This window comes from Notamacropus eugenii, chromosome 1 (assembly GCF_028372415.1).
Source record: "Notamacropus eugenii isolate mMacEug1 chromosome 1, mMacEug1.pri_v2, whole genome shotgun sequence".
NCBI lineage: Eukaryota > Metazoa > Chordata > Mammalia > Diprotodontia > Macropodidae > Notamacropus > Notamacropus eugenii.
Genome location: NC_092872.1, coordinates 684815703 through 684840857, shown reverse-complemented (window position 1 = coordinate 684840857; position 25155 = coordinate 684815703). Strand labels below are relative to the sequence as shown.

General features: G+C 35.9%; 1 long non-coding RNA gene across 1 annotated transcript; it reads left to right on the top strand.

Annotated features, from left to right (window-relative positions):
- The first annotated feature begins 1533 nt into the window (after positions 1-1533).
- LOC140521180 (uncharacterized) lies at positions 1534-4399 on the top strand. The gene is made up of 2 exons (XR_011972823.1): positions 1534-1666; positions 3690-4399. It is a non-coding gene; the product is annotated as an uncharacterized lncRNA (long non-coding RNA).
- Positions 4400-25155: the final 20756 nt, after the last annotated feature.

Here is a 25155-nt window from a genome sequence, read left to right as displayed (position 1 = left end):
ACAACATGCTGACCATTCCTTAGCCCATTCTGAAGCCACAATGGCTGTCAGGTAGATAACCATCTTCCAGGTGAAAAATCAGCCTGTGAAGGGGAACTATGGCAAAGAACTGTCTGGCAATGACTGAGAGAGATGCCTCTGTGGTTGTCACAGGATAAGCTATTTCCTTTACCTTTGTAAGGATGGATAATGGAGGCATCTTTGAACTCCTGAAGGACAATCTTCTCTTTGCCATATAACCTAGTAGATTTTAGATAAGCGGTGGGATTCCCACTTATTAATTTCAGCTGGATTAGAATTAGTATCACATGCTTTGCCACTTGAGAGGAGTAAAGCGGCATTCAAACTCTTCTTCAATTAGAAGTTTGGCTAGAGAGGGATTTACTTTAACCTGAGGTATATGGTCAATGGCTTCAACATTGATTGATGGCCGTTTGTTGAGAACCCTATGGATGTGTTCAGTCCATATCTCCAAAATCATATACTTGTCACTAATTAATGGGACTTCATCAGCACTGAGTAGCTGAGATGTACCATGGATCTTTTGCTCAAAAATAGCCTTCAGGGAATCATAAATGTGCTTTGATTATTACAATCAATATAAAACTGAATTTCATCTGCCTTCTTACTGAGCCAAGAATCCAGCATCTCTCTAAGATTTACTTGTACTCAACTTTAGATGAACTTAAACACTGCCTTTTTAGAGATGGATATACTATCCTGCTGGTTAAACACTGTGGAATTCTCATTTTTCATTTAGTAACTTGTGAATTTTCCTATCATTCTCATCAAACCAATCTTGTGAGTATTCTAGCTGAGATGAGCAAATGCAATGATGTACACCAAATCTCAGAAAGCTGCCCAGTCCTTTTCTGCTCAACTCTTGCCAATCATGTGTTGGCTCAACTTTCCCGCCAAGCTGACAACAAACTGTTCCCACTGGGAGAAGTGCTCTAATCTATCGACATAAAGTCCTCTGGTAATCATCTTTTCTTGTTGAATATGAATATTTAACTTGTAGAAGATAAGTCTATGACCAGTTCAGCACTCTGTGCCACATATCACCTCAGTCACTCTCACATGCTGTCTGTCTTTTCTCCATACAATGACAGGGGATCATCATGGTGGGAGTACACACACTGATGATGACGGCATGGTGCTTTCCCACAAAGGACCATCACATTGTCATGAGCCTGTAACCCACTTCTTTTGGTAGGCATGCACACTTATGGACTAGATTAGTTTCAATTACAAAACTGTACCAGCTTCATAGTACTCCGTTTCTCTGTGGCCACTACAGAAAAACATGTATCTGGCTTCAACTTTGCTAATCAGGCCTTCATTTGACAGACTTATTTCACTCAGGGCTGCAGTTTGGATATAATACCTGCTAAGTTCTCTCTCAACAAGAGCTTTTAGTCTTTCAGGTCTAGTGAATTTCATGCTGTTCATAAATGTGTGCATATTCCATGTACCAATGGTAAATAGAATCATCTTTGCAAAGTTGTGTGTGTGTTTCTGTTTCAACTACAGGTTGAGATCTTCTGCTGTGGTTAGCAGGACAGAGTTGGGTGAAGCAGACATTTTTAAGGAATCTCTTCTAGCACCTTCCTCATACCAGGAGGTGAGAAGTACAATCCTTCCAAAAGGCTGCTGAGTCACCCAGGTTGGTGCCAAATCCCACTGTTGCTTCAGTTCAGTGAGAAGATGATCCTATGGCCTGGATAACTTGTGGGGGGGGGGGGGGTTGTCACCCAGCTCTCACTTTATCCATACCTGCTACTTTGTCACTTGCCTATTGCCACAGGACTTTGAAATAAGCAAAAAGGGTATGAGTGATGTCTTTTGATCCACACATAATAGGATTTAAGTGAGGCAGAGTTGCAAGAAGTCATCAAACTTACTCTTTTTTCCAGACATCAGAATGCACTGACAAGACAAAAAGAAACATGACTGGTGATAGCCCAAGCTGTAGTGGATGACCTTAGCATCATTGACGTTTAATTCAGATCTAAATGCTCCATGCTGCCTGCTTTAGTTTCTTTTATACCTCTTGGATTAAATTGTCCTCATATGCTCATTCTGCCAGGGGAAGTCTTCACATGCTTCGGTTAGACACCTCCCCCCACCTCACTAAAGGGTTTGAAACTCCTTGGCTACCCTCAAACTGGTTAAGCCAATGTTTCAAAATGGTTTATTGGAGCGTGGCCACTGTGCATGCTATTACTTCTTGAATCCAGAGGTTAGTTGGGTGAAAAAAGTAGACAACTAAAGTGGAAATCATCCCTGAAAAGTGCTGTGCAGCCTGCATATTAGAGGCAGCAGTATCTCTGAACACACCTTACACCCCATGGAGCAGTGGTGCCCTGCCCAGAATAAGTATTGAGTCTTGTTTGCATATGATGGTAATATACTGATATTATTATTTCCTGAAAACAAAATAGAACAACATAAACCAAAAAATTCTACCTCAGCTAACTGCAATTCATATATTTTTTCTGGTTTTCCTTTCAGCTGTATTTGTTGGATTTCTTTTCTGTTGCTGCCTAACTCCCTTTCAGAGCTAAGTGGTAAGGTAGATAGAGTATTGAACCTGGGATCAAGAAGTACTAAATTAATAATCCCACCTAAGACATTTCAAAACTATATGACTCTGGGCAAATCTCTTAACATCTGCCAGTCTTGGTTTTTTCATCTGTAAAATTAAGATAACATCAGTGGCAAATTCACATGACAGAAACAGGCTAAAATGAGGCTATGAGGCTAAAATAAGATAATATCTGTAAACTGCTTTGCAAAACTAAACTTATAATTTATACATTATTTAATTTATAAAATGTTCCTATTATGATAACCACTACCACCATTATTATGCTAGATTTATCCTTTCTCCTTTGATTTGTGAAGCTTCCTAAAACTTAGCTTCCTTTTGAAGCTAACACTTTCCTTGGCACCCTCTTCCCAGCAGACTACTCATCTTCTCACATCCCATGAAGCCCAGTACCAGGAAGAACTTTTTATGCTCTTTCCTGCCATCCTCATCCCCTACTCTATTAACACTAGTAATTAGTAACCATATTTTCTCCCTTAAAATTCACTCTAGTGTTTTTTTTTTTTACAATGAGTGTATTGTGTTTCATGTTGTTCCTTTCTGCCCCAATATTTTCCCCTTCTTCACAACAGCGATCATCCCATTTCATCAAACTCCATAACTCTTATGAACTCTGTTTTTAGTGTATTTCAGCTATGTACTGATGAATAAGCAGTCATAGTATAGACCATCTCATCCCGGTTCAACTGAATTTATCCTAGGAGTTAGAATGCTTTGTTAGGTCTATGGAAGTTTCCTCCAGAATCCCCCTTACAACATCATTCCTCTGCCAGGCATGATAAATTATCTGTAATAAATACTCTAGGCAATACAATTTCTCTTTCTCTCTCTGTTGATATTCACCTAAGAATATCCACCATGTTTGCCCCATTCTGTTCCTGGATTTCCTTATATAACTTAATCTTCTAAAAATGTAGTTATTCCTCTGTCACCATTTGTTTATTTTGTCCTGATCCTATCCTCGAACCATATTTCCATCGGGTCTTATATATCTACGCAGTTTCTTTTATGCTTTTTACTTAAAGTCTGTGCATGTGTAAACCTCTCTGAATCAGAGGTTTTATCATTTGTTTTTTAGTGTGTGAAACAACTAAATCAATTTCCAGAAAACAAGCAAAGATATTCAGAGAGATGTAATAACTGAGCAAGTTGCAGTGGTCAACTGGACTTTGCAGCCATCTGCTTGTGAAAAAATTAGTGGCAGCCATCTTTCAAGTGATTAGAATACTGAATCAGGAGAAAGTTGGAACTAAAATCAAATCTGGCTTCATATACTTACTGTTGTTCCTGGGAAAGTCACAACCTTTATCTTTCTTAGTTTCCTCATCTCTAAAATAAACAATAGTAACTACTTCCTAGGATTATGAAAAGGATAACATGGGATAATATTTGTAAACTGTTTCAGAAGTCATTAAGTTCTATATAAATGTTAAATGCTAAAAATTATAAAAAGTTCTCAAACAGAATGATTGCTTGTAGTACTGATGATAATAAAAGAGGGGGCATCAGTTTGAAGAAAAATTAATCAACTTATTCTTGGATATGTTGAGATGGAGATGATAAGGAGATAATTTTTGTAGTTAGTCAGGAATTTAGCAGATTGTTCAAAAGTGGAGAAAGGGATTGAGAAATTATATACTTTGAAGTACAGGTGGAACATGCATGGTAAGATAGAACCAAAGGTACAATCAATTACCACTATGTATACACTTATAACTATTATGATTAAATAATATTTAATGATCTTTTATCTTATTAAATAAATGAAATAAATATTATAATTTGAAAGATACAGAATGCCAAGTGTAATATGACATCTTCCCTCATTTTTTCCAATGACTATTTATCATGAGTTTCCCACTGTATTATGGGAATTTCAGAGCCTTATGTTGTTTTTCCCCCCACATTGTTCATTGAAAGTTACCCACGAACTAGTTTTCTCACTTTGTTATGGTCAAAGTCCTCATGACTCCCTGCCTCTATACACCTAGTCAGTTATTCATAGATATCTCTTCAAAATAAGGTACAGTGAATCCTACTTTTTTGAAGAAACTTGCTCACCCCACCACCTTGCCACCCATTCCCTTCCACAAACTTCTGTCTTAAGACCTGATGCTGATGTACCTGACCCTGATGTGGGACTTGTACTCTGTCTCAGGCTCTGGACTGTTATACCCTAAATTTGACTGTCCTTTCCCCAATAACGTTTTACTTTTTTTGCTCTCTACTCAGCTGATATTTATAAATATTTTGGGTTGACTTTCCACCTTCCATCTCAATTAGCTTGATCCTTCTCCATAGCCCATTCTAGGAAGTTTTGCACTACACTATGCTGCTACCATTCTAAGGAGAAGTGAACCTGTATGCAATATAGAAGCTGGAGTGTCCAAACCAATAAAACTCTCTTTTAAAATATCAAAACATTTTCAATTTCATTCCAAGTGTTAATTAGTATAGAGCATCAAATCTAGAACATGGTGAAATATTTTGGCATATTATGATTGTATTTGGTGGAATCTGTTACATACCTGTCACTTTGGTTTGACAGCATACTTTATGACAATTTGTATTATATTATAAATTCAGTCATATCATGTCTGAATAATTGAAAAAATGTTGAAATCATATTGAAATGGAAAAGACAATATGAAACTGAAAGATCTGAATAAAAACATTTAAAGAGAGTGTCCATCTCCTCCTCTTAGATATAAATTTGGGGCAAATAAGAAATAAAGATAACATCATTATGTTGTGTTGTAATATACTCTCAACCAATTTTGGAAAATGGAGTTAATGATGAACTCGACTATTGTAAGATGGAGAGGGAGATAATAACAGGCCCAGAATTCATGAAAGGAGAAGCAGGAAAAATTAGAACTAGCCTTTAAAATCATACTTTGGAACACTGTTGGAGGAAGAAATTGGGAAGAAACTAAGCATCAGGTTTTAAAGCACTGAATCAAGGAGAGGAGGGGAAGAACTGGGCAAGAATAAACACAAATATTGCCATGAGTAGAATCTTGGACTTGATTCATTCAGGTCAACAGATGAACCCTTATTATCAACAGATAAGAACAATAAGAGATCGCCTTGAAGAAATAATGGAGTATCATCAAGAAGGTTAAAAATAAATTGCAATTACCAAGGTCACTTGTTCCTGGCTAATCCAAGTATATTACAGACACTTAGCATGAGAGATGACAAGAGGTCATTTCAGTCCAGCCAGAGATAAACTAGAATCCACATGCCAAGTTATCTAACCTCCATTTGTAGACCTCTATTGATGATTAGCTTAGTATTTCAATTTTTTTAATCAGAAACATCTAATTTTTGTCTCTATTTCTTCTCTTAGATCAAGTTCAATAAAATGCATACATGCATACATACACAAATATATATGTATATATGTATATATGTATGTGTGTATATCTATATATCTATATCTATATCTATACACCTTCCAACCACTGTTCCCAGTTTTATCTTCTAGAGAAAATTTTTTTAAAAAGCTTATTCATATTCTCATGTATAATATAAGCTTCTTGTGTACTGGGATCATTTTTTTAGTTTGGTTATGAATCTTCAGAGTGCCTTACATGTGTTAAATAATTAGTAAATGCTTATTGGATGGAACTCATCAAGATAGTCTCTCAAATAGTGCATGAGAACTATTATGTTCCTTCTATATATTTTTCTCTCCATGTCACAACATCAGTTCTTATCTGACATGGTTTGGAGAACCCTCATGAATCAGGAAAAAAAAAACAACAAAAAAACAATGTGCAAAGTTGTCTATAGTACTAAAGAAGGAAGAACAAACCATTTATGGGCTTGATCCCTGTTTTTGAGAGGCAAGAGTGAAATGGAATACTGAAGTAGCCCGTGAACATGTTGAGATACATTGTGATATGATGGAGAGAGGCAGGGAAACACGTTTAGATCGAGAGCTCCAATAAGAATTTATTGAACATTTATTATGTGTCGGGCATTGTGCTAAAGAGTGGGAATACAATAAAATTTGATTTTTAGGGAGAGAATGTATTGGCTTGTGGAGAGGTCAAAAAAAAGTCCTCTCTAGAAGTTGGCTTTTGACTTTAGTCTTAAAGAAAATCAAGCATCCTGAGAATTGAATCTAAAGAGAAATTCCATTCCAGAATGAGAGTGAAATGTGGTTTTAGGAATGAAAAGAAGGGGGACATAGGAGAGATGTAGGAAAGATAAACAGGTCATGACTTAGCAACTGACTGGCTGTATAGTATGGGGAAGAATGAGGACTTAAAGCTGATGCCAAGATTGCAAAACTGGGGTGACTAGGAGAATACTGGTACCCTCAGGAGTAGTAGTGACAATCATAACAGAGAAGAGTTTTTGGGGAAAGAACTAAATATTATTTAGGATATATTGAATTTGAGATGCCTATGGAACATCTAATTCTAAAGATCCAATAAGCAGTAAGTAGATTAGAAATTAGAAGAGATGCTGTGGCTGAATATATAGACTGTGGAATCCTGTGTAAGTAGATAGCAATTGAACAGATGAGATCTTGTGTTTGCAAAAATGAGATGCTATAGAAAAGCAAAGAAAATATAGATCAGGACAGAGAATTGGGAAGTCCAGTGTTTAGTGAGTATATCATGGGCACACAACCAGTAATGAAGATGAGATGGAATAGTTAGACAAGTAAATGAAGAAGCAGATGTTCTTCAAAACAACGGCACCAAATCCAAGAGAGAGGAAAGAGTATCCTGGAGGGGAAGGTGGTGAACAATGTCAAGTACTGGAGAAACAAAGAAAATTGTGATGAAACATTATTAAATTTGTCAATAAGGAGATTTTTGATAAGTTTTAGTTGAATAATAAGGTTAGAATCTGGATAGGAGAAGGTTTAGAAGAATATGGGAAGAGAGAAAATAGAGTATAGAACTATGTGTGTGTGTGTGTGTGTGTGTGTCTGTACATGTACACAGACATATGCATGCATATATATATGTATATATATATATATGTATATATATATATATATACATATATATATGTCTTTTCAAGGATAAAGGATAAATTGATAAAGGGAGGAGAGATATAAGGAAATGGTTGGGACAGTCATTTCATGTAACGATTTTTTTAAGGATATGAGAGATATAGGCATGTTTATAGATATCATAAAAACTGTCAGTACGTAGGGTGAAGTTGAAGGTTAGAGCAGAGATAACAATACTGGCAACATTTTGGAGAAGATTAAAGAGAATAAGATCAAAGGTTTTGTATATGCAGGGGTTGACTTTGGCCACAAGATGGACTACCTCTTCATTTAATATTGTAGTGGGAGACACCTTCACAGATATGGAAAATGAAAACTGAAGAAAAATGAATTCTTGGCAAATAACATTTTTTCAGTAAAATATAAGGCATTGCTCTCAGCTAAAAGGTTAGGGGAAGGGGCACTTTAAGAAGTTTGAGGAGAAAAGATGTTTGTAGCAATAGTTGTGGTGAGTAAGCTGGAGAAGCAATTAAGAAGGAGGAGAACAATGGCTTTGCTACAGTGATGACCCTGTTGAGATTAGATAGCAATAATATGTAGTGAATGCAATCATCATAGTTTCAGGTTTCCTCCAGATTCGTTTTTTGCAGCAAGGTAAAGGATGCAGAAGTTGGGGGTATTCCAGTCTTGGTGTTTGTCAAGGCCATTAGATTGTAATCTCCTTGAGAGTAAAGACTGTCTTTTGCGTCTTTATATATCCAAAGTACTTATCACAATGCTTGTCACATAGCCAAGAGTTAATAAATGTTTTTTGATTGCTTGATATCTATCAGGGCACTTTATTATAGGAAAGAACTGATTCACCAAGAGGTCTAGATTTCAAAGGGAGATGAGAACAAAGGGATTGTCATGTATAGGGAAAGATAGAAAGGGAAAATATGATCAGATAAAGGAATGTGGGAATCCATAAACATGGAAATGAGACATTTTGGGTGATAGTTGTAGCAACAATAGGATATTCACAGTGCCGATAGCAGCTGTGAACATGCCAGCATAATTCTGAATCCGAAATGCAACAAATTTTCCACATGAAAAACAGAACTAAAACATTTATTCAGACAATACCAGAAAGCCAAATCCATCATAGTAACAAAAAAATTTATACACAATAACAATACAGGGGTACTACCATCCCCAAGTCTTCCCTCTATTCAGTTTCCCACAAACCAGCTCCCTTAAACAAATCACAGACTTCCTTAAATGAAATCACAAACAAGCTCTCCCACTTACACTAGCTTCTACTTTACCCAGCTCTATTTGCTCTCTAATTTCCTCTCAGCTCTGCTCTAGATCTGCTTCTTCCTGTTCCACCTCTTCATATTCCATGTTACTTGACTCATGTGACTCAGGCTTCCAACATGACTTAAGCAGGTCACATAAACTTATTAATGTATGAGAAAACTCTTCCCATTAAGAAGCAAAATTATATTAACAATAAGCAAAAATGCATTATTAATACAATAGTAAATTCACTTATGCCTGTCTCTGTGAATAGATGAGATGAAGTGGAGGATTACATCATAGGAACTGACTAGACTGTAGAACTGGAAATTTAGGCTATTTGAGGTAATATGAATATGTTCATTGGAAGTCTCCTGCAATCAAGATAGGAACTGGGGTGTAGAGAGCAATTCTAAGGCAGGAAATAAACATGAAGTCACTCACCAAAAATTTAGAAGCGGATCCCAAAATGAAAGGTAATAAAATAATTAAAATTCACAATGTATATTTCCTTTGAATTGGAAAAAAATACAATATTTTATATAATTGTAACTTTGATAGTGTGAATTTGAACACCTGTGACCTCTTCACAGGATTCATTTTTCAAACTAATGAGGAACTGGATATTTTTAGTGCTTACTTGTTGCAGACATTATGTTAAGTACTGAGAATACAAAGAAATGTAAAGCAAACTAAGCAAAGATAGTGCCCTTAAGATTTCTTATTCTAATGGGAAGAAAACATGCAGAAACTCTCTTTATAAGATATATGCTGTCAAAATAAAGGAGACTCAGAGGGAAGACATTGTGAGGGAGAATAGATTTTTAGAGGAATAAATGGAATGAATAGGGTAGAAAGAGAAATATGAGATTAAAGAGAGAGAAGTAGAATCTTCTTCAATTCACTAAATGCCTGTGTCCCATGCAACTGGTGAACATTGCTTGGTTCTTCTTCCATAAACCTAAGTAAACTCTAATAGCTGTACTGATATGGTTAAAAAAGGAGCCTAGGAAATGGGGAAAATTGTTTCAAATACCCTCAGGCACCTGCCTCTAGCTTGAATAAGGATATTAAGGGGAGTAGAAAATATGTTACATGGAGATCAATTTGAGGAATTTAACCTATTCATTCTTAAGAGAAGATATTGAAGAAAACAGACCCCAATATCCAAATATTTAAAGGGTAGACACATAGAGGAGAAATGGGACTTTTCTGTTTTTACACAAATGGTCAGAAAATGAGGTATAGAAGATATATAATATGGAAGAAGTATAGAAGATACAGAGGAACAGATTTCTGACTAATCTGTGCGAGGCTGGGCTCTCTAAGAATCAGAGGTAACTAAATATATTGGATCCCTGGAATGAAGTGAGTTCCCTCATCACAGGACATCTTCAAGTGAAAGCTGGATATTAACATTTCCTTTAGTTATTAAAAGGATTCTTTGCCTCCAGAGACGATCTCAGCTTTGAGGTTCAGAGAACTGATGATTCCACACCTCAGCTCCTTTATTCTTGAAAATGAAGATGAAGTCATCTCTTTTAAAGGGAGGGGGAGATTTGAACACTTTACTTAGAATTAGAGAACCAGGCTTTGATTCCCAATTCTACTATGTGCAACTTTTGTAACCTTGGTGAAATCACTTGATCTAACTAAGCCTCAGTCTACTCATCTATAAAATGAAGGGACTGGTTAGACAATGTCCCTTCCAGCTTTAAATATTATGTGCCCATAATGAATGCATAAGGTGAGGATGGCAGAGTGGGTGTGGGGTTCTAATTAATTTCAGCTAGGGGCCATTCATCAACCAAAAGATATAACAGGAAAATGTGATGTTAGCCAGCTTCTGAGAATGCAGGTGAGTTTATCACAAAACCACTGGCACAGATGACTGTAATGATTGTCTGTGCTGGCACTTGCATCAAGAGGGTTAGAGGTTGAAAGCACAAAAGAAGTATCCCACCCTATCTCACCTTTAAGAATTCTGAGGTGGAAACTTCAAAGGAGAAGTGAGAGGTGTTGGCAGGACGACCTAGTTAAACAGACCCTGTCCATCAAATACAAGAAGGTAGTAATCAGTGCAAAGACAAGCAGCCAGAATGGCAAGTTGCCACCTTTAACTTCTTCTAAATTTGTCAAAAGATCACAGGAAGAAAAAGAGTCATTAAAAATGTTTGTATGTATTCATTTCATTTACAGAGTCAAGGGTCTACATTTAACTTAATAGAGGTCACCTTTAGCTCACAGTCTCCTACTTTTCTTTGTTTCAAGTTGAAGAGACAGAATTTCAGTCTTACACTATATTTCTGATCTCCTTCCTTTCCCTGTCTGCTGCCTAGATTCACAAAATCATGAATATTAGATCTGAGAAGATCTTGGAGGTTGTCTAGTCTATACACTTTATAACTGAGGAAATAGAGGCCCAGAGAAGGGAAGAGAAGTGATTAAAACCACACTACCAGTAAAGCTCTTACTCTAAGTGGTGGAGATTATAGGCAACCATACCTCTTCTCATCATAAAACTGTGGGGATACAATAGAAAAGCAACCCCTACATAAAATAAGCTTACTTAATGGGAGACAGCACAAGATGGAAGTTTTAGGTATAAGTCAAATGGAAAGACCCTATCATCTTCGGGGTATAGTGAAAAAGTAAAAGGTAATGCATCTTTATTTTTCCCTATTTATTAAAAAACATACCCCTTTTAAATATTTTAATCATTTGTTAGTGCCAAGGACTTTGGTGGCGAGAATATTATTTTCCCAGTCTTTAACAACCATGACTATTGAGGATGTGCAGTCTGTAGCACTAACAGAAGTTATTAGCTGGCCTTTTGGCAAAGGTTGCTCCCCTGGACTGTTTTTGCAGGGTTCAGTTTAGGACCATCACCAATAACAGGACAAGGGATGTAGTGGTGGTGGAATGCTGTTCCTGGAGCTTATGTCCCCATTTGGTAGTAGTTAGTCAACTGTTGCCATTTGGAAATGGTAACAGAGGTTGACCCCTTCTACACAAGGAAGGATTATTGCCTTCAGTATTTGTAAGAGTTGAGCTAGAAATAGGGCCAGTGGCACTGGGATCACAGATATTCCCTGGGTTCTTGGGCTTAAGGTCTTGTAATGTCCTGACTAGAGTCTGAAGGAAGGTGGTTTGATCTGCCTGGCATATTTTACCTCCCATCTCCCTTCAGATTGCCTTATCTCTTTTGCTCAGTTCCAGGATCGCATTTTTATGCAGTTTAGTTTATTGTGTAAATGTGAGTTCCTAACAAATTTTAGCGGTAACTGAAAAGATTATTCAGTCTGAACCATTCTTTTTACTTATGGTGAAACTGAGGCCCATGAAAATGATGATAACTGGCTCAGGATCAGACTGGAAATACCAAATATGGAGCTCATTCCATAATAACTCCTCCCCTTTCCTCCTCCCCTGCCCTAGAATCTTCTTTCTTTTTCTTCTTCTCCTGCTGCTTCTATTTCATTGTATGTTTTCTTTCCTGTGCTTTTTCACTGGTTATTAATGATGCTCCTGATTTGTTGGCTTTATATTTTCAAAGCTGGACTCCCTTCTCAAATACTAATAGTTCTGAAGTTGTTCCAACTCTACTGAGGGGTCTGGCTATTCCTTTCCTGTCAAAAACATTTTTTTTAAATGGGGAGATGGAGCATGTTAACCGTTGGATGTTGATTTCTTTTGTTGCAGTTCTATATTGTGTTCTGCCTGCCACTTTGAAATCTATCTGCAGGGCCCTCTATGCTACATTAATAGGACTATGGCCTAAACCAATTCTGAGGATGTGAATTATAGGGTACAGAATTTTGAATTGTAATACTACAAGAGGTACCTCTGAGTCAATCAATGTAGATTTAATCCTTTATGTATTTCTTTCCTCCCAAATGTGTACTAAGCAGAACCGTATTTATGCTAATCACCACCTTTGGATAAGGATATTTATGTTTTGTGTAACAATAATAGACATTGAGCATTGAATACATGTATTCTTTACAGATACAACCTTATAATGGGACAATAGGGTTATTACTTTGAGAAGGATAAAACATTGTAAACATAAGCAACTGCAGCATTTTTGTACGTGTGAAAAGGGATCATACTTTGCTGTGGAATGAATATCCTGCAATTATTCTCATTGAGAGTCTAAAATGATAAAACTTCGTATTTTTTCTGGATGTATAGTAATTAATAAGAAACACAGTCTTAATTGTGACATTGATCTTTCTTATAAATTGAGTGGAGTCATTTACATAAGAGCTTTTCTCTAAAACAAGAACAGAAATCTTCTTATCTTATAGTCCTTTTCACAGCAAAAACTGTTATGAGTTCCCTGCAAACTAAAAGAACAACAAAGACACTGTCAGATAGAAAGTGAAGGCATGAGAACCAGAAGGAACTGTATGTTACTTCCACTCTAAAAATTATCTTGAGCCCAGGAAAAGATATCCCTGACTACACATTGTGTTCTAATGATGGGTGATGCCTCCACGACTGGAGTAACCTAAGACAAGAAATGTGTTCAGGGCCTTTTGCCTCCACAGCTAATAGCTTCAGCACCAACATATAAGTACCTGCATGCTCAAATACAGAAAGATGAAGGGATCACCACCTGAGAAAATAAATATTCTTTGGTGAAATCATACTTCTATAAATAAAATCATGTTCAAGAATCAAGAAAAGAAAAATGGTAAGGCAGAAAAATTAGAAGAATGATGAGAGATCCTGAATTCTTATCATGGGGACAAGGAAATAGAGGTAGGAAAAGGGACAACGTTATCGGAGGGCATTTTCTACTTAAGAAATTCAGAACAACAGCTGAAGTCAACCCCTATTTGCATTCCGGCTTTAGCAGAAATCTGGTAATTATGGATCAAAGCAGCTCCCCAGGCTAATCTCTTATTAAAATACTAGGTCCATTTTAATAAGACTTTCTCAGGAGCAAAATATGATTGGTCCCTTAGTTTGAAAATAGCAGTTTGCTACAGCAGTTATCCTAAGAGTTAATCACAAATACTCCCAAGAATGAAAGATTACCCTCAAAAAAATCTATGTAGGGTAAAGGGAATTTTGTAGTGGTCTGCAAATATTAGGCTATGTTTCTGCTTTTAATAATTGGAAGCTGAGGCAGTTAAGTGATGCAGTGGATAAATCTCTGACTCTCTAGTCAAGAACTATGGCATCAGTGAAATGATGACATGACTTGCAATGGACTTTGTTTTGAGTGGGGGAGGTCTGTGAAAGGTCACCAGCCTCACTTTCTCCTCCTGAGCCATCTGGATCCAGTGATCAGATATTCTTCAGGATGACTGGACATAGGCCAGGATGCAATGGGAGACCTTGGACTTTTGGGCTAAGGCCTTTTCAGGTACTCACCTAAAGTGAGGTAATGCCCATTCAGTGAATTGGCCTCTTTAAAAGTAGTCAGGGGGATTTCCCCTTTAATAGAAAAGAGAAAAAAATAGATAAACCATAGTGGGAGGGGAAGGAGCCTCAGGGTTGTTGTTTGGAAAAGAAATGTTACTATTGTCATTCACTCTAAGCCAGGAGGCTCCAAAAACAGGTCAAGGTCTCTTATTGCATCCTGGGTTGTCTCCAGTCATCCTGATGAATATCTGGTCACTGGATCCAGATGGCTCAGAAGGAGAAAGTGAGGCTGGAGACCTTGCACAGCCCTCCCTCATTCAAAACAAAGTCAAATGCAAGTCAAGTCATCATTTCTTTGATGTCATGGTCCTCTTTGAAAACAAAGGATGAACACAACCTGTGACTAAACTGAGCTGCCTGAATGGAGACCAAGTTAGCTGGGTAACTCAGCTCATCCTCTCTCTCAACCTAGACCTCTCCCATTCCTTCTCTCCAAAAGAAGTTAGATTTTGATGGCCAAAAGCTACCCAGTTAACTTTGAGTTCACTGGCTAGATTTCTTCTTTCTTTTTCTCTTTCTTCCTTCCTCCCTCCCTCCCTCCCTCCTTCCTTCCTTCCTTCCTTCCTTCCTTCCTTCCTTCCTTCCTTCCTTCCTTTCTTTCTTTCTTTCTTTCTTTCTTTCTTTCTTTCTTTCTTTCTTTCTTTCTTTCTTTCTTTCTTTCTTTCTCTCTCTCTCTCTCTCTTCTTTCTTTCTTTCTTTCTTTCTTTCTTTCTTTCTTTCTTTCTTTCTTTCTTTCTTTCTTTCTTTCCTTGTTTCCTCTAAAACCTTAGACATAATGTACTCTCAAGCCCATGGACTGAACAACAATAAGGCCCTGTCCAACCTCCACTCTAGTCAAGAAGACCTGAGTTCAAATCCATCCTCTGATGTTTATTGGTTCAGAGATCTTAGGTAAGTCACTTAATCTGTCTCAGCCTTGATTTCCTCTTCTAAAATAATGGGAACAGCAATAGAAACTAACTCCTATGATTAGTGTGAGGATCAAATGAGATGATATTTGTAAAGTACTTATAATTATTTTTTTTACTCTTGCTAAAACAATTGTCATTCCCAGCAACAGCTAGATATAAACAAAATGTGAATGTAATCTCTTTACTAGATGACCATAGATTTACAGGGATAAGAGAGCTTAGAGATAAACTAAACTAAACCACTCATTTTATAGATGAGAAATTAGTGGCCCAGAGAGATTAAATCACTTGCCTAAGTTGAATAAGTGACAAAGTCAGAATTTATACTTAGTTCCTATAACTCTAAACTCAACCGAATCCCCACTATATTTCAGAATGAGCTAGATGAAGACTTCTCCAATTCTTGTGCTATTAGGGATCATAAAGACTGCATTGAAATAATATGATAAAATGTTTCTATTTGTGTCTTCAGAATTTTATTTTTTGAAAACTTCTCTTTCAAAATCTCAAATCCTAAATAAAATTCTGAAATAGGAAGCTTTCAAAGAACAGCATAAGGGAAATAAATAATGAGGAGGAAAAGGTGAGTGATCTAAATAAACTCATACAGATTCACAAAGTAGTGATGTGAAATTCAACTATTTGGACATCTGCTATAGTTTACTCTCAGCTAAAAGAAGATTAGCTGACAATTGTGCAACTTCTCTAACTGATAATTTCATCTTTTCAGAAGTAGGGGAATCAAAAAAGGGAACTTCTATGTTGGACTATTAAAGGTGGCTGACTTCCAAATAACCAGCAATTAAAATTAACCACTTCATCTACCATCAGAAAGGAAAGGAAATCTGGGCATGGTCTGACTCACAAACTCAATTGTGGCAGAGATTATAAGAAGCTCACAGGAAAAAAGTAGAGTCTCAGGGCCTGAAATCCTCCACAATTTAACACAAGTGAAACATGAACAAATCCAATTAGAATTGGGAAGAAGTCATGTGCTATCTGCAGACATATGTACATATACAGAAAGCTAATAGACCAACTTCTACATTTTAAAAAAAAATTAGTACAAATGAAGTAATCAGGAGCAAGCAATGAAGAAAGATTTTTAAAGGCATTATCTTGTAATAATTAACATCCTGAGAATTCTGAGTCTGATTTTGAATTTATTTTTTATACATCACAGCTTTACAACTAGATGGGACCTTAAAGGCTAATTCATCCAACCACTTCATTTCTAAAAAAAAAATAAAACTAGGTGAGGGAGATGAAGTGACTTGCCCAGAGTCATATAGTTAGCAAATGACAGAGGTAGGAATTGAATCCAGCTTTTCTTGGCTTGAAGTCAAATGAGAGGAGGGAGTAATAAAAAGTAATTACTTTAGGGGAGGGACAAATTCTAAAGAGAGAATAGAATAAGTAGAGAGCAGGACAGCATGGAGGGAAGTATAATTAGTCTTTCACAACATGACTATTTTGGAAGTCTTTAGCAAAACTACACATATATAGCCTATATTGAAATGTTTGCCTTCTCAGTGGGGATGGGTGAGGAGGGAGGAAGGGAGAGAAGTTACAACTCAAAGTTTAAGGAATGAATGTTGAGAATTGTTTTTGCATGCAACTGGGAAATAAGAAATACAGGTAATGGGTTATAGAAATCTATCTTGCACTACAACAAAAGAGAGAAGATGGAGATAAGGGAAGAGATGGGTGTGATGGAAGGGAGAACAGATTGGGAGATGGTGATATCAGAATACACAGTGTTTCATGGTGGGGGAGGAGAGATATGGGGAGAAAATTTGGAACTCAAAGTCTTGTGGAAATGAATGTTGAAAACTAAAAATAAATATATAAATTTTTAAAAATACAGATTAAAGTACCATCAAATCTTGTTTTAAACCACCACATACTTGAGAAAATCAAGTTTTAGCCATAACAGAAACATAATTTTATTCTCTGAAGCCCTTTCCTTCCCCCTCTTCATCTCTCCTCCCTGTCAACTCCCTAGTTTGACATTTTCTAAGCCAGTGAGTAACTGCTCAAGAGAACATGCAGTTGTCTCAAATGAAACTGGCATGACTCCATTTTCTCAAGGGAATGATACCCTATGGCAGGTGCATAGCATGACTAAAGTAGCTTCTTTGTTGGAGACCCTTTGTTCTCTCCTTGAAACAAAATAATAATAAAAATGTCTGTTGAAGATATTTGCCCTTGTTTGGAGAAATTAAACAGCTATCTAGGTTTCCATGATACATGTTTTCTGCCTGCAGTGATATACACACACTCACATATGTGTGTCTGTTTGTATATGTGTGTGTGTGTGTGTGTGTGTGTGTGTGTGTGTGTGTGTATTTAACTCATTAAGCCATCATGGTTTTATTTTTGTATTACGTTAGATGTAGCAAGGTGGCACAATGAATGGAGTGCTAAGCCTGGAATGAAGAAGATGGGAATTGGAATTTGGCCTCAGACATTTACTAGTTACATTATCATGGGGAAGAAATTTGACCTATATCTACCTTGGTTTCTTCAATAGTAAAAAGAGTATATAATAGAATCTACCTCTCAGATTTGTCATGATAATCAAAGAATGAGATATTCGTAAATGGCTTAGCACAGTGTCTGACACAAAATAGGCACTTAAATAAATGTTTATTTCCTTCTTTTATCTCAAAACTTTGTCATATATGTATGTAAAAAATAACCTCAGAAACAAATTCATGTTTAATGTCCATTTGGGACTTTTTGGGAAAGGGATAAGGGGAAAAACTTTGAAAACAAAAGTTTCTTTAGCAAAGAGATCATTTTCATATTTACAACAATTACAATATCGTAGAACCAAAATTCTACTAAGATCATAGTTCAAAGGCTTAGAGCTTCAAGGGAACTTAAAGATCATCTAGTCCACTCCATTTCATTCTAGAAAGCCACCACCAAGGTCCAGAGATGTAAGGTGACTTGCCTGAGGGAATACAAGCAGATTCAGGACTCTAAACTTCTGACTTGAGCTCCAGTGCTGAAATCTGGACTCAAGCACGTAAGAGCTGGGTAACTCAGTTTCCTTCACTGTAAGATAAAGCTGAAAATAGCACTTGTCTCACAGGTTTGTTATGAGGATCAAATAAGATAATATTTTTTTCCTTAAAAAGCATTCAGCACAGTGATAAATTTAGCACATCGTATTTGCTATATTAATGCTTGATCCCTTGCTTTCTTCGTTCCTTTTCCTCTTTCCTTTCATTGTCCTTTGGTGTGACACACTGGCTTTATTACAGGTAGGTGTTAACTAAGGAGGGAATTTAATCTAGTTATTTCATTTTATATGGGAGAAACCCTGAGCACAATAAGGTTAATTGATATTTTTTAAGGTCACACAGCTAGAAAGTGAGGAACATGGAATCTGAACTTCTGTCTTCTGACTCTGAATTTAACAAGGAGATCAACAATACAATTAAGCACCTACTGTGTGAAGAGACCTGTATTCAGGGCAAATTAAACATAGTCACTAACCTTACTCAGGTTACTTTCTAGTAATAAAATTTATACTTATTCTTCTTCCCATAATATCACTAGTAGATTCTTTACAGAAACTCACTCAACTGAATTACTTACATTTATTTTCTGCCAAGGTCAATCCTATCTATACTTTACTGTATGTTTAAAAGTCTCTTTCTTCAGGGATCACCTGTCCTGATAACCATTTTCTTTGAAATACTGAAATATAAAATGTTGAGTAGGATGATTTTAGAGTATACTTTGTAGGACCAATGGTATTTAATAGAGAAGAGTAATCCACATAAAAGAAATAGGATGTGCCAAGCTATAGATATGGGAATGCATATATTGTATTCATAGAAGAGTAAGTAGACTTTTTTTCAGAAAAGAAGTATTCATGTAGGGGAGAAGTGCATTATAAGATTTGAAAAGTAGTTTGAAACAAAATTATAAAGGATCATGAATACGAAATGTAGAAATTCACACTCTAAGCAATGAAATTTCTAAGCAAGGGTGTTTTTCAACAGTAAAGTGATATTCTAGACAATATTTTAGGGTACATTTAGGATACATACAATAGGATACATATCTGAAGGTTAGACTGAGGTAAGAAGAAGCCAGAGTCAGGAATCTGAGTGAGCAGGTCTTCACTTATCAAGGAATGTAATAACACAGGCATGGAACTGGATGGTGACAGTGAATGTGGAAATCATACGGCCATTGAAGGCTCAAGTGATATAATAGAAAAAGAAGCAACATGATTTGGTGACTAGATTGTTATTGTCTATCCTTCATTTTCAACGATGACCAATGACATCAAGGATGATAAATGAATTTGTACATAAATTAGATTTTAGTGAGGCAGAGATGTACAAAATCCTCAGCCACACTCTTCCAGTCATCAATGTTCAGTAGCTAGACTAAAAGACAAGATGACTGGCAATTCCCCCAGATGTAATGGATAACTGGTATTTTTCATGTCTGATCAAACTCTACACTGCAAAGTACTTGCTTCATCCACCTTCATGGCTTTTGTAATAAATTATTCTCATTCACACATTATTCCAGAAGAAGTCTTCACACACTTGGGTAGATATCCCTCTAACTCAGCAATGGGTTTGAAGTTCATTAGTTACTCTCAACCTGGTTTAGTTTATTCATCCAGAGAGTTTTACTAGGGTGTGGCTACTGCCCCTGTTATAATTTCTTGAAGGCACAGGTGATAGTTGAGTTGAAGGTGGACACCAAAGGCCCTTGAAAAGGACTCAACAAGCCCTCAAACAATGGCACTAGTCCTTTAACACCTTATACACCCCATGACTAGATACAAGAGATGCAGCAAATGCATGAGATAACAAAACTGAAACTAAATCCAATCATTGATTGCTAGGAAAATAATTATACCTTTTTCCAGCCTAATAGGACATTACAAAAAATAAACCCTCCAAATAAGAGAATCAAGCAGATAAAATTACATAGAACTTTAATTTCCCATTACAGTAAAAAACTCTTGAAGTGACTGACTTTGACTTTTCTCTCAACCTTGCTCTTAAATCTCATCAGTTGTCATGCCTAAATAGCATATGCTACAAAGTTAAGACTATACATATCAAGGACAGTCAGTAAAATACAATTCCAATCATTCCTTCAAATGAATGCAGAGGTGAGTTGGGTGTTCAGCATTCAAAAAGAACAAAAGCCACACTTGCAAATAATGAACGACTATAAAATGGAATTTTTTTTTTTTCTCAAGGACTTGGATAAAAACAAGGACATGAATGTGAGGTAGAGAATTGTTTTTGTTTGTTTTTTGCTCCTTTTGAAAATAACATTGAGAGCACTTTCAGGAGCCAAGATGGCAGATTAAGTAGTAAATCACTATAATTCTATATACACCTTCAAACCACCATAGACTAGCACACCTAAAGAAATCCTGGAACCCAAGAACCAGCAAAAAGTCAGGGAGAAACAATCCATTAAGAAAATTAACTTGGAAGATTGGGAGGAAAGGTCTGTCTTATGTGGGTAAAAGGGAAGCACAGGAAACATCCCAGAAAACCAGCCATAAGGTCCACATCAGCAAATCAACAGGAGATCCTAATCTTGTGAGGTGGAACAGGGAAACAAAAACATCAGGACTCAGTACAGCAAAAGAATTAGATTCCAGGTCCAAGAACCACCATGTGCTTCAGTGTAGCCCCAGAGAAACACAGAAATATCCCACTGGCCTCAGCACATGTCAGACAACAGCACTAGGAACCCAGCTCAGCACCAGGCAAGATGGCAGACCCCAACAGCCTTCAGAAGCACTAGTTGCCCCATGCCTCACAACGTCGGTGCAGTACAGAGACAAGGGACACCCAGGATCCTCAGGGCAACATCAGTGCAGCAACAGGTAAATACCTAAAATCTGTAGCCCCTGGCAAAAGAAGCCTGAGACAGTGCCTTTTCCACCCCAGGGGCAGAGCTCAAGTTTAAAAAAAGGGTAAAGCAAAACCAAACCAAAACAAAACAAAACCAACAAACACAAACAAATAACAACAAAAAAGAATCTAACCATAGAAAGTCATTAGGGTGACAGGGAAGAACAAAGAAAAAACTCAGAAAGTGGCAACAGTGTCAAAACACCAAACAAAAACAAGAAGTTGTCTCAGAGCCAGGAAAGAACTCATGGAAAAGGGGGAAAACACTTAAAAAACACATAAAAGAGAAAAAAGAAGAACTGGGAAAATATGAGGGTGAAACGAGAGAAATATGAAAAAAAAAAGTGTCAACAGCTTGGTAAAAGAAAAGAACTCCTTTAAGAGTAGAAATGACCAGATGCAAAAAGGAGTTAAAAAATCCAGTGAAGAAAAAAAAAAAACATTTTTAAATTTGCAAGTGGCCAAATTGAAAAGGAAGTACAAAAGCTAATTGAAAAAAAACAAACAACTCTTTAAAAGAAACAAACAATTCCTTAAAAGTTAGACTTTGGCAAATGGAAGCTAATGAGTGCATGAGACATTAAGAATCAATCCAACAAATTCAAAAGAATGAAAAAATAGAAAAAATGTAAAATATTTCCTCATTGGAAAAACAACTGACCTGAAAAATAGCTACAGAAAATTCAATGTCAGAATCATTGGAGTACCTGAAAGCCACAATTGAAGAGAACCTCAGCAGCGGCTTTTGATAAATCTTACTCCCTTGATATATAGAACCAGAGATCAAAATAGGCATTGAAAGAATCCATTGATTATCTCAAGAAAGAGATCTCAAAACAAAATTAAAAAGAACATTATAGCCAAATTTCAGAATTATCAGGTCAAGGAAAAATTACTGTAAGTGACTGGAAAGAAACAATTTAAATATTAGTGACCCACAATCAGAATTACATAGGATTTAGCAGCTGCAATAATAAAAGATCAGAGGTCGTGGAACATGATTTTACTGGAAGACAATTGAAGCTAGGACTATAACCAAGAACCATCTACCTGGAAAAATTGAACATAATACTTCAAGGGACATAAAAAGTCATTCAATGAAATTGAAGGATTTCAAGCTTTCATAAGGAGAAAAGCAGAATTAAACAAAAAGAAATTTTCTCCAATATCAACACTCAAGAGAAGCACAAAAAGTTAAAAAGGAAGATGAAACATAAGAAAGTCAATGGAGCTTAACTGTTTACATGGGGACATGATAACTTGTAATTCTTAAAAATTGTATTACTAATAGTACAACTAGAAGGAACATATATGGACAGAGGGTATAGGTATAAGGTGAATTTGAGAGAATGACATAAAATTAATTATGGGATGAGAAATAGGAGTACACTGGATGTAGAAGGAATTATTTCACATGAAGAGGCATGAAAAACCTATTATAGAGGAGGGAGAGACAGAAGAGTAGATGATAAGCATTGCTTGAACCTTACCCTCATAAGTATTGCTTCAAAGTGGGAATAACACATAAAATCAGGTGGACATAGAAAACTACTTTACCCAATAGGTAAGTAGGAGGGAAGAAGATTATATAATGGGGGTGAAGACTGAAAGAAAAGAGCATAGACCAGGGGAAGCAGTAAACTGAAGCAAAACACTGTCAAGGAAGGAAGTGACAAAAGGAGAGAGAAAAGAAACAAGAAGAAAAATAAGATGGAGGGAAATGCGCAATTAGTCATCATGACTATGTGAATGTGACACTCATCCATAAAATGGAAGCCAACAACAGAGAACATCAAAAACAAGAATCCTATAATATGTTATTTACAAGAAGCATATTTGAAGCAGAGACACACACAGAGAGTATAGATAGGGACTGGAAGAAAATCCTTTACTTTCAAAAGAGATAAGGAAGGAAATTACATTTTGCTCAAAGGTACCACAGACAATAAAGTATCAAAACTACATACTTATACACTAAGTGGTATAACATTCAAATTCTTAGAGAAAAAGTTAAGTGAGTTATAGGAAGAAATAGACAACAGCACTATATTAGTGGGGGACCTGAACTATTCCCTCTGTGAACTTGATAAATCCAACCAAAATACTAACAAGAAAGAAACTAAGAAGGTGAATAGAATATTAGAAAAGTTTGATATGACAAATCTTGGAGGAAACCAAATGGAAACAGAAAGAAATGTACATTTTTCTCAGCAACACATGGAACCTACATAAAAAAATAACCATGTTTTAGGGCATAAAAACCTAAAAATCAAATGTAGAAAGGCAGAAAAGTTAAATGTAGAAAGGTGGATCATAATGGAATAAAAATTACATTCAGCAAAGGGTAGTATAAAGATAGCTTAAAAATTAAGCAAAAACTAAATAATTGAATCCTAAAGAAAAGTAGGTCAAAGAAGAATTCACAGAAGCAATTAATAATTTCGTTAAGGAGTATGACAAGGAAACCACATCCCAAAATGTATTCAATCAAATCAGTACCTAGGTGGAATTTTGTTCTTCTAAATTCTTACATAAACAAAATGAAGAAAAAGTAGAGCAATGAATTGAACATGCAAGTAAAAATAACTACAAAAGAAGAACAAATTAAAAATCCCCAAAATAAGCACCAATTTGGAAAAATAAAATAAAATTGAAAGTTAAAAAAATGTTCAGCTAACAAATAAGAATAGGAACTGGTTTTATGGGAAAAACAGGAAGAGAGACAAGCCATTCATTTGCTTCCATTTAACGATAATGAAAGAAGAAAAACAAATATCCCGTATCAAAAATCAAAAGGGTGAACTTACTACCAATGAAAAAAAAAATTAAAACAATCATTAGGCCTAATCATATGATAGTAAATCTGACAATCTAAGCAAAATCCATGAATATTTGCAAAAAACATGAATTACCTAGATTAATAGATAAGGAAATAGAATGCCTGAATAATCTCACTTTAGATAAAAAAAAGAAATTGAATAAGTCATTAATAAAATCCCCAGGGCAAGATATGTTGACAAGTAAAATCTACCAAACATTTAAAGAACAATTAATTTCAATACTATATAAACTACTTGGAAAAAAAATTAGCGAAGAAAGAGTCCTACCAAACTCCTTTGATGACACAATTGTGGTGCTGATACCTAAACCAGGAAGAAGTAAAACAGAGAAAGAAAATTATAGACTTATTTCCCTAATTGAAGAGTGATGTAAAACATTTTAATAAACTGCTAGCAATGGGACTGCAGCAATATATCACCAAGATTATCCATTATGACCAGGTGGGATTTGTATCAGGATTGTAGGATTGGTTCAACATTAGGAAAACTATTAATATAATTGACCATATGAATAATAAAACCCAAAGAAATAAAAAAGAGAAAAAGCTTTTGACAAAATACAATACTCATTCCTATTAAAAACATTATGGAGCACAGGAATGAAAAGAGCATTCCTGAAAACAATAAACAGAATCTCTCTAAAACCATCAGCAAACATTTTGTGTAATGGGAATAAGCTAGAAGTCTACCCAATAAGACTGCGGTGAAACAATGCCCATTATCACTACTATAATTCAATATAGCACTAGAAATGCTAGCTTTGGCAAAAAGAGGAAAAAAAAGAAATTGAAAGAATTGGAATAGGCAGTAAGGAAACAAAACTTTTATTCTTCATGGATGATATGGTGGTATACTTAGAGAATGGAGAGAATCAACTAAAAAACTACTTCAAATAATTGACTACTTAAGGAAATTTGCAGTATATAATATAAACCCACATAAATCATCATCATTTCTTTTGTATGACCAATAAAGCCCAATAGCAAGAGATAGAAAGACAAATTCCATTTAAAATAACTGTAAGCAAAATAAAATATTTGAGAGTACACCTGCTAAGACAAATCCAGGAACTATATGAACAGAATCATAAAACACTTCTCACACAAAAAAAAGTCTGATTTAAATAATTGGAAAAAATACCAATTGTTCATTGGTAAGCTGAACTAATATAATGAATATAATA